Here is an 11522-nt window from a genome sequence, read left to right as displayed (position 1 = left end):
TGCTGAACACATTCCAGACTCTTTTTTTTTTTTTTTTTTTTTGCTTCGGCTGTTTTATTTAAGGGCTTGGACCGACAGCTATCCTCCGCCCAGCCTCTTCCTCCTCTACAAAAGCAGCTAAACATGAAAAGGGGCTGTTCTGCCAGGACCCGGCCAAGGGGCCTGTGGGACTGTGGCTTTGAATCTCAGGCCACAGGCCTTGGAAGGCAGGGAGGGAGGAAGGGCGGTCCAGTTCAAACGGGCAAAGTGTCAGTAAGGTGGGTGAGGAGGCTGGAGAGTCCCTAGGCAGCCTCTGCTGGGCTTGTCCTTGACCAGAACGTCGTCGAGAGACACAGGCCCCGAGGAGGAGTAAGCGAGTTAAAGGCTTTCAGAGCCAGGGGAAGCACTTCAGGCCCCCAGGGGGCCCAACAACCCCCACTCAACTCCAGTCCGTGCCCACAAGCACACTGTTACTGCCACACTTGCAGCCGCACACGCTCACCCCCACACCCACTCCATATACCTGTGAAGGCCCTGGATACACACCCTCCTGGACCCTGGAACGTCTCTGGATCGGGCCCCAGTGGGACAGGTGCACGGCAGGCCGGACAGCCAAGTGGGTGGGCCTTCTGCTTCGATAGTGATTGGCTGTCTCGCAGGCATCTATCCAATCGCCGTACGCGCCCACTGGTTCTGACGAATGCGAGACGGGCATCTGAATTCTCCAGGCACTAGGTGTTAAGAGATGACTTCTGTCTTGCGGGCACGGTCCATTTTCACGTCCCAAGACTTCTCATGGTCGCAGAAGGGCCAGGTGAATGCTTGTCATCTTCTTCTTGGGAGGTGGCTTCCGTTTTGATTTTCTGCGCCTCGTGTCTGTAGGAGGACAAACACTTGCCTCCCCTCATTGCCACGTTCACCTGGGAGACAGTCTTTTATTTATTTTTAGTTTTACTTATTTATTTTGAGTGGGGGGGGGGGTGGGTAGGAGGAGAGAGAAAGGGAGAGAGAGAGAATTCCAAGCAGGCTCCACACTGTCAAGCCCAGCGTCCGATTTAAGGGCTCCAACTCACAAATCGTGAGACCAGAAGCCCAGGGGAAACCAAGAGCCGGAAGCTTAACAGAGCCACCCAGGCGTCCCACATTCTGGATTCTAACCAGTTCAGGTGGAAAGAATGAAAACTAACACTGAGAATATCATCTCGATTCCTAGGTTGTAAAGGAAAGGGGCCTGACAGAATATCATGCCTTGGCAGTGTGGCCAGATGTTCTGGTGGGTGGCCCCAAAGCAGTGGTGTGGGAGACAGTGGCTCACTGTCAAGACTTGTCTGCCCAAATGCCGATAGCCGCCTTGCCCCAACCCGGACTTTCCTCTGGCTGCTCAGTAGGGAAATGCCGGAAACAAGTTACGAAAAAAACCATGATGCCATTTATAGTTTCACACCCCCCTCTTCTGGACAAAACCTGAACTTGCACCTGTGAAAGCCATCAGCTTTCCACTGCATATTATAAATAAAAATTTCCTTTTCCGCATTTCTACTTTGTAACCAAGGTTTACCAAATATATAATATGTATATGTTATATACATAAAGATTCAAACTGAGTATCTTTTATCTATCTGGCATCTAATGTATGTGTCATAGGTAGGTGATAGCTTGCTTTGTCTTCCTTCCTTTAAAAAAAAATTTTTTTTTTGTTTATTCATTTTTGAGAGAGAGAGAGAGAGAGAGAGAGACAGAGTGTGAGCAGAGAAGGAGAAGAGAGAGACACACACACACAGAATCCGAAGCAGGCTCCAGGCTCTGAGCCATCAGCACAGAGCCTGATTGGGGCTCAAACCCATGAACCGCGAGATCATGACCTGAGCGAAAGTCAGACGCTCAACCGAGACACCCAGGTGCCCCCTTCCTTTTCTCCCAAGTCTTTGTTGATATGGAAATCCCTTCGATAAAGTATTTTAAAATGTTATCAATTGATAATTTGCCCTTGACTTGACGTCTTTCCTTATACTCTGTTGTGTACATTTTGATCCTGATATTCATCTATTTGTTGTCCCCACCCCCAACTCCCTGCCCTCCAAGAAAGTGAAGTTGACTCAGCAGAAATCACACACTTTATAACACCTGCCCATATTTCTTTGCTTTCCATTTCTCCCTCCCCTCCCACTTACCCATCCTCCTTTCTTCCCTCATTTTTTTTAATCATCTGTAACTGTTTGAATGCATTTTACTATAACATAAGAAATATTGGGGAACCAAATATGGGGAAGATGATAGTCATACATAATATATTCAGAGGGTTTCTCTATTACTATGGTTACTCATAAATTGAGCCAAGGTTTTGTTGGATTTACTCTTTTTTGTTTTTTGTTTGTTTATATGGATGTGGTGTAAAATTCATGCAGTACCAAAATGTATATAGTGGAAGTCTCTTTCATTCAACAACTTCCCTCCTGGGAGCAATCTCTAAAGTCAGTTCCTTAACACATGTATTTTGAAAGCATATTTTATTTATTTATTTATTTATTTATTTATTTTTAAAATTTTTTTTCAACGTTTTTATTTATTTTTGGGACAGAGAGACACAGAGCATGAACGGGGGAGGGGCAGAGAGAGAGGGAGACACAGAATCAGAAACAGGCTCCAGGCTCTGAGCCATCAGCCCAGAGCCTGACGCGGGGCTCGAACTCATGGACCGCGAGATCGTGACCTGGCTGAAGTCGGACGCTTAACCGACTGCGCCACCCAGGCGCCCCGAAAGCATATTTTTTTTAAAAAAGCATATTTTAAAAGCATGTATTTTAAATGCATGTGGCTAACAAAATGCAGTAGATTTTCAGGTGGTGAGATATGTTCCTCATTTCACAAAAAGAAAAAAAAGCATATGCTCTCAAATACCCTCCTGGCATTTCCTCCTAATCCTTTTTGCACATACTGTACTTTGAGTAGTTTTCCAAGTGGGTAGGTCCTCAACATCAGCATCTCCTGGGAACCTGTTAGAAATGCAAATGATCAGTCCTTCCCCAGACTTACTGAATTCGAAGCTCTGGGAGTGGGACTAACAGTCTGTGGTTTCACAAGCTTTTCAGGAGATTGCTGGAGTTTGAGGACCCTGAGAAGTAAACAGAATCTCAAAGGCGGGGTGGTTTAAAAATCTCCTCAGGTCATCTTAGTGGGCAGAAAGCATTAAGAACCTGGGCTGGCCTGATAGACAACCCCAACCCCACCCCACCTCGAACCTTTCTCATTCTCTGCCTTTTCATGCTGGATGCCCACCCTTGGCTCCCATTTTACAGATAAGAAAACTAGATTCAAAGAGATTGAGTTACTTATTCCAGAAAAGTAAAGGGGTATTGGCAGAGCTAGGTCTCAAAGCCAATATCCTTGGAATTCTTTGTCAGTGCACTTTCTGTTTTTCCACGCTGCCACTCCCAGCTACTACCCTTTATTTCTTTTGCCCATTTTCTGTTAATTGTTTTGTTTTTTTTAATCACAGTTGTTCATATGTTCTGAATTCTGATATTTTGTGTTATATTCACTACCTATATCTTCTATTGGTTGATGATCTGTTTTTTCTTTATCTACTTACTCATTTATTGTTACTATATTTAAAAAAAAATTCCCATATAATTGGGATGCCTGGGTGGCTCAGTCGGTTGAGCATCCAACTTTGGCTCAGATCATGATCTCATGGTTTGTGGGTTCGAGCCCTGTGTCAGGCTCTGTGCTGACAGAACTGGGAACCTGCTTTGAATTCTGTGTCTCCCTCTCTCTCTGTCCCTCCCTCTCTTGTGCTCTGTCTCTGTCTCTCTCTCTAAAAAAAAAAAAAAATATTAGTTATGATTTGAATTATTAAGAAATTTACATCCCAGGGGCACCTGGGTGGCCCAGTCGGTTAAGCGTCCTACTTTCACTCAGGTCATGATCTTGTGGTTCGTGAGTTCAAGCCCCATGTCAGGCTCTGTGCTGACAGCTCAGAGCTTGGAGTCTGCTTCAGATTCTCTGTCTGTCGTCTCTCTCTCTCTGCTCCTTCCCTGCTTACACTCTGTCTCTCTATCTCAAAAATAAATAAACATTAAAAAAAATTAAAAAAGAAATATTAAAATTCTAGTATAGTTAACATACAGTGTTATGTTGATCCCTTTCCCCTTTCCTTATGATACCTTTTGTTACTGTAAAGTTTATCGGTTTTCCTTGTAGCTTCTGCTCATTGTACCTTAAAAAAAAAGTCCTTTCCTATCTCAAAGTTATAAAGTTATTTTTCCTATAAATATTTTTAAAGAGTTTGTAATTTTGCTTTTCATACCATTTTTTTTTTTTTAAGTATCACACCCAGCATGGAGCCCAGTAAGGGGCTTAAACTCATGACCCTGAGATCAAGGCCTGATCTGAGATCAAGAGTCAGATGCTTACCCAACTGAGCCAGCCAGGTGCCCCTCATACGTTTTTTAAATAGATTTTATTTTTAAGTAAGCTCTTCACCCAACATGGGGCTTGAACTTACAACCCTGAGATCAGGAGTTGCGTGTTCTATCAAATGAGCCAGCCAGGTGCCCATTTTTCATACTTTTTATATTTTATATACTTTTTATATTTTTCATACTTTTTTCATACTTTTTATATTTTTCATACTTTTTATATTTAATACTTTTTATATACTTTTTATATTTAATACTTTTTATAATTAATCCACCTGGAATTTATTTTTGTGTGTGCTGTGAGGCATGGCTTTAGTTCATGTTTTCCCACATGGATAGTCAGCCTAGAACTACTTACTGAAAAGTACATATTTCTAATGATCTGCAATGTCCCTGTGTCACATAACTTTCCATATATCTTTTACTTCTTTAAACAATTTTTTTTTAATGTTTACTTTTGAGAGAGAGAGAGAGAGAGAGAGAGAGACAGAGATAGAGCATGAGCTGGGGAGGGGCAGAGAGAGAGGGAGGCACAGAATCTGAAGCAGGCTCCAGGTTCTGAGCTGTCAGCACAGAGCCCAACACAGGGATCAAACCCACAGACTTCGAGATCGTGACCTGAGCAGAAGTCAGACGCTTAAGCGACTGAGCCACCCAGATGCCCCATACTTTTTCCTTCTTACTCATTCATGTCTTCTTGGCTACTCCTGACCCTTTGTTATTTTAAAGAATGTCCTTCAATTTGGTCCTTTCTATGTTTCTTCAGGAATACTTTCAGGGTGTGCATTTTTACCAGTAATATCACAGAAATGATATGTCCTTCATAATGCATCCTGTCAAGAGGCATATATGATACTTATCTCTTTGTCCCATAATATAAATTCTATCATTTGGCTAAGTTGGTGTCTATCAGGTTTGTCTCCGTAGGTTTCCTTTTTTTTTTTTTTAAGTTTATTTATTTTTCTTGGCGGGGGGGGAGGGCAGGCGGAGGGGGAGGGGCAGAGAGAGAAGGAGAGAGAGAGTCCCAAGCAGACTCTGCACTGACAGTGTGGGGCTAGAACTCATGAACGGTGAGATCATGACCCAAGCTGAAATCAAGAGTCAGATACTTACCTGACTGAGCCATTCAGGTGCCCCAGTTTTTTCCCTGTGAAACTTACTATTCTTTCCTCTGTAATTAATAAGTATTTTGTGAGGAGATATTTTGAGACTATGCAAATCTCCTCTTTCTTATCAGACTTTCACCCACTAGTTTTAGGACCACTGGTCTAACCTATCAGGGGAGAGCAGTTATTGTTTGCTTCCTAGGAATGCGTATGCCAGACAGGAAGAAGGGGCACTGTCCCTGGACGTGGAATGTGCTAGTCAGGGGGGCTAGGTTATGCCGCACGACAAACAACCCTCATATCCCAGTGGCTTACCATAACAAGTTTATCCATGTCGTTCTCCATGTTCATAGTGGGTTGTTACGGGGTCTGTTTACTCAGGACACAGGCTGATTGAGGTTCCTCTTGACCTAGGCTTTCATAACTGATGAGGTACAAAGAGGGAATGAGGTTAATTATGCATCGTCACTTAAAGTTCCTGCCTGGAAGTGAAGCATCACCCCTAATATCCCCATCAGCCAAAGTAAACCACCTGGATATACCTTTTTTTTTTTTTTAAGATTTTATTTTTAGGTTAGGTGTAATCTCTACACCTAACATGGGGCCCAACCCAGAGATTAAGAGTTATGTGCTCTCCTGACTGAGTTTGCAGTGCCCACACATGGCTATATCTATCTTTTTTTGTTGTTGTTTATTTATTTACTTAGAGAGAGAGAGTGAGAGAGGAAGAGGGGAAGAGAGAGAAAGAGAAAGAGAATCTGAAGCAGGCTCTGGGCTATCAGCGCAGAGCCTGATGCAGGGCTCGAACCCATGAACTCTGAGATCATGACCTGAGCCAAAACCAAAAGTTGGATGTTTAACCGACTGAGTCACCCACATGTCCCTCGGTTCACCCACGTGTCCCTCAAAATGAGTATTTTCATTCAATATTTGTTTTAAATTGTCAAAATGCAAAAGAACCCACAATGAACAAAAATATCAAAAGTTTGAATACAGACAAGATGGGTAGTATAACCTAGCAAAAGCTCACCAAAGAACTAAAGAATTATTTTATTATTTATTTATTTTAATGTTTATTTTTTTTTAAGAAAGAGGCAGAGCATGAGCAGGGGAGGGGCAGAGAGAGAGACGCACACACACAGAATCCAAAGCAGGCTCCAGGCTCTGAGCTGTCAGCACAGAGCCTGACACAGGGTTCGAACTCACAAACTATGAGGTCATGACCTGAGCTGAAGTCAGATGCTTAACTGACTGAGCCACCCAGATGCCCCAAGAATTATTTTTTTTTTAAAGAAAGGTTTTGATGCAACTAAAACAAATCCCAGCTGGAGTTTAGCAACAGGTAAGGAATAGAAAATCGGAAGGACATGATGAATAAAAGGTCAACATCAATTAGAAAACTGATTTTGACTTATTGACCCATTATCACATTTTTGCTTTGTTTTTAGTGAGTTTTAAAAGGCTTTAATTAAAACGAGTATCTCAAACAACAGACTAGAAAAGAAGAACAAATCAAAAAGAGAAAACACCAACTTTAGAAACTGAGGTCTGACTGCATTAAGGAGGCCCCTTCTGGCCTGGCAGGAGATTCCTCTGTGGTTTTCAAAAACAAGGCTTCACTGTAGGTATATCCAGGAAGGTAAGTTGCAAGGATTGCTTCCATTTTCATTTCAGAAAGGTAAATAAGATAATATATTTAAAACAATTCAAATACATTTTAAGCAAGACAGGCTGTAGAAACCATGCTTGAACCTAAGATAAATTTAAACAAGTTGATTTAGCCATGCAGATATTCTAAGTGCAGCTTGTTTGTCTAACTTCTTTCAGTAAACAGTCTGAGAATCTATCATTTGCATTCGGATTGATAAAACAAAACATAATCCCTGTTATTATTTGAAAGAGGCAAGTGTGAACTCTAGAAAGCAAATAAAAGACAAATGCAGCAGCATCTGAAAATATTTCCAAGTGCTTAATTTGTAATTTTATTTATTTATTTTCTTTAGCATTACCGGCTTTGCAAAATTTGAAGGTCGGCAGTGAGATTAATTCACAGAAATCTGCGGTCCACTGATTAGCAACATAGTAGGTATTCAACAGTTATTGTTGAGTGTGTTAGTTTTGCCACCGTCAGTCCCACATCAGAATGTAAAACATGCTATATTCACTTGCACTGTTTACTCCTTTTGGCAAAAGTTATTTTAACTGTAAAAGAGGGCACATAAGAACCATTGCAATAAAATGATTTCAGTAGAAGTACATCCTGACGGGTGAACAGCCCAGAGTGTAACTTCCTCTGTGACACTGCTGTGGCGGCTGCCTCACGTCCAGTACAAATGTAGGACCCCTAGGGACTGAGATTGTAAGTTGAAAAAAATAAAAAAAGAACAGGGGCACCTGGGTGGCTCAGGTGGTTAAATGTCCGACTTTGGCTCAGGTCATGATCTCACGGTTCGTGGGTTTCGAGCCCAGGGGGGTCAGGCTTTTTGCTCACAGCTCAGTCTGGAGCCTGCTTTGGATTCTGTGTCTCCCTCTCTCTCTGCCCCTCCCACAGCTCTCAAAAATAAATAAACATTAAAAAAAAAAAAAGAACATGGTTTTGGGGCACCTGGGTGGCTCAGTTGGTTAAGCATCCAACTTTGGCTCAGGTCATGATCTTGTGGTTGGTGAGTTCGAGCTCTGCATTGGGCTCTTTGCTGTCAGTGTGGAGCCTGCTTCGGATCCTGTCTCCCCCTCTGTCCCTCCCCCGCTTTCTCTCTCTCAACAATAAATAAACATAAAAAAGTAATTATTATTATTTTTATTGAGGTATAATTGACATATAACATTACATCACACTTAGGTGTACAACATAATGATTCAGTATTTGTATATATTAGTAAATGATCACCACAATAAGTCAACATCCATCCCCATACATAGGTGCAAAAATTTTTTCTTATAAGATCTATATTAGAAATTATTATTTTTAAAAAAAATTTTTTTTCAACGTTTATTTATTTTTGGGAGAGGGAGAGACAGAGCATGAACGGGGGAGGGGCAGAGAGAGAGGGAGACACAGAATCGGAAACAGGCTCCAGGCTCCGAGCCATCAGCCCAGAGCCCCACGCGGGGCTCGAACTCATGGACCGCGAGATCGTGACCTGGCTGAAGTCGGACGCTTAACCGACTGCGCCACCCAGGCGCCCCTATATTAGAAATTATTGATACCATAAATAAACTTCATACTTCAGAAGTTCTGTTTGCCAGATATAGCTTTCACTTATTTTATAGATCAAATAATGTATCTTATATGTAAGGTTTTCTACATTATGTTTTCCGAAATTTGGAATTAATTTCAGTAACATCATATTATCTCTGAAGCAGATACTTGCTACCTGAAAAAAGATTATTTTATTACAAAATGTCCTGAGCCAAATATAAATTTGAAGAGCCATAAAAGTATAGAACTTGGTAATTAATTGGAAGGCTAGGCAGAAATAAATAGGAATTTGCAGATTCTAGCTTGACAAACAGCATGGTTAGTGACACCATTTACTGAGATTAAGGTTTGAGAGGAAATAGGGGTGTGTGTGTGTGTGTGTGTGTGTGTTTTGGAAGAGGAAGACAACTAATTGTGTAGTTTAAGATGTTTGAAAGACATCTAAATGGAAACAAAAAAGTCACTTTAGGACCAGTGACACATGGAAGACACTATGGCAATAGGCCAGACAACTTGCATCAAGTGGGAGTGCAATTCCTTCTGGGAACTACCCTCTCCATGAGCCAGCTTTCAGTGATCCCCTGTGGGATGAATCCCCTGTGGGGTGAATTCACTTGATGGATGGAGATAACTGAAACCCTTTGCCTGCGCTGATGGGTGGTTCCATAGACCTAGTGGCAGTTAACCTGAGTAGCGTATAACTATCCCAGGAACCTGTCTTCTCCTCAAGCAATGCATCAGGAAAGTCTTGGTTCCAGCTGATCCTACAGGAGAAAAAATTCTGCCCCAAAGTCCCTATGCTGGTACTAAAAGATGCCATGACATCTATTTATCCTTTAAATTCCACTCTAGACAAGTTCGGATGCTTTATCCATGGACAGACAGGTCTTTCTCTGAATTCTCATAGTTCTTTGTAAATAGGCCTACTGGAATTCTTAGCACGAATGCTCTGTAATATTTGTGTAATTCTCTCTTCCAGCAGGCTGTGAGCTCTTGAGGACGGGACACAGTTTTTGTTGCTGTTGTCATTTGTTTTTTAATTCCTTACATATAGGTACATTCCTGGTACATAGGGTATGTTGCAAAATATTTAATGTATGAATGCATTCAGCTGACTGGCTCCTTCTTGAGGTGTAAAATTCTGTATAAGTGACAGAAAAGCAACCTGAAATAGTGGAGTTCCCTTCCAGCATTGGCCTCAAAGCCTGTATTTCTGGTTTAGTGAAACTTTGGATTCAGACCTTGATGCGTTCTGGAGCTTCAAGCTTTAGGGACTCCAGTTTTGTCATGCAAATCGCCAGAACTATGTAGGCAGATTTCCAACTAAGTCTAGAGTCAACTGACAGCTTGGAGTTGCCCATTAGAAAGTAACTCACAAACTCCGTAGAGTAAGGAAGGATGTTGGAAGACACTGGAACATTTCTTTTGATATGATTCACTTGTCTGTTGCCAAGGTCTTGACATTCCAAAGGCTTTGCTGGCAACAAATGGATCAATGCAGAAAGCATTCTTTGGAAGGTTGACAAGCAGCACCAAGTACCACATAAAGAGATAGATGGTACCATCTTGTGGTAAAACACAGTACACAGGTGGATGAGTTTCCTTAGAATTGAATAGGGTTGTGGCAGGCACCACGATTCTCCAACGCGATGTGAAGATGAGGTCCTTCACGAGCAGGCTGCCAGACCTGGTGATATGGACACCCCTGTGGGAATTCCAGGTCTAACAAAGTGTGGGGGAAATTTAGACTTGTTGACTATCCAGGGCCATTCATATAATGAGGAGACAAAAATCTCCTGGAAGGGAACGTAAATCCCCTCATTTCATGAGAGTTAAGCCATACGATTCCTGAGCGAATAAAAAGCGAGGTGTAGTAACAGACTGACCTCAAGATTGCTTGTATCCATTCAGGAGCCCAAGGACCTGAAGATGTAAGACTACTCACGCAGGCCTTACAGAGCCACTGCTCTCAGGCTATCAGCCAGGCTTCACGTGCAGCGCTCCCCTCTGGGTGGGCTAGTTTTACTCTGTACTTCAAGGACAACTTCTGTCCAGTTTAGGCACTAATTTTCTGGCTCTGTTTCCAGTATATGTTTTGTATGAATTATGACCAAATTGTACACCCAGGCACCTACTTCGACACAATCCAACAAAACTTGAGTAATCTGAAGGTATAACTCTGTAAGATTTTTTTAAACTTTTTTTTTTAATGTTTATTTATTTTTGAGAGAGAGAGAGAATGAGTGGGCAAGGGGTAGAGAGGGAGTCACAGAATCCGAAGCAGGCTCCAGGCTCTGAGCTGTCAGCACAGACCCCGACGCGGAGCTTGGACTCATGAATCACGAGATTATGACCTGACCTGAAGTTGTGTGCTTAACTGACTATGCTACCCAGGCGCCTCTCATATTTAAAATTTAACCTATGAGGTACCATGATCTTCATTTTACATTGAAAGGAACTGAGACTCACAACACTCAGATGGCTTGCTCAAGGTCCCCAGGTAGTAGGTGCAAAGTCAAGGTTTTAACCTAGATTTTGTCTGACTCCAAAGCCGTCTTTCTACCACACAATGCTGTGTCCCTAGGATGGGTTTAAATGGGCGAGAAGAGCCGATAAATGTTAAATCACCGAGTTTGTGAGTTTGAGTAACATTTAATTTCATTTTTGGGACTGGCCTACTATGGAAGCGCTTGGTCAACATTACAGACATAATCTGTGGTCTACAAGTGTATCTCAAAGGACATTTATATGCACACACACACACACAAATACCACCCCCCCCCCCCCCCGACTAGACATGATTTAAAAAAATCAGATCTT

The sequence above is a fragment of the Prionailurus bengalensis genome, chromosome B4 (genome assembly GCF_016509475.1).
Source record: "Prionailurus bengalensis isolate Pbe53 chromosome B4, Fcat_Pben_1.1_paternal_pri, whole genome shotgun sequence".
In the NCBI taxonomy this organism is placed as follows: Eukaryota; Metazoa; Chordata; class Mammalia; order Carnivora; family Felidae; genus Prionailurus; species Prionailurus bengalensis.
Note: the sequence above shows the minus strand (reverse complement) of the source record.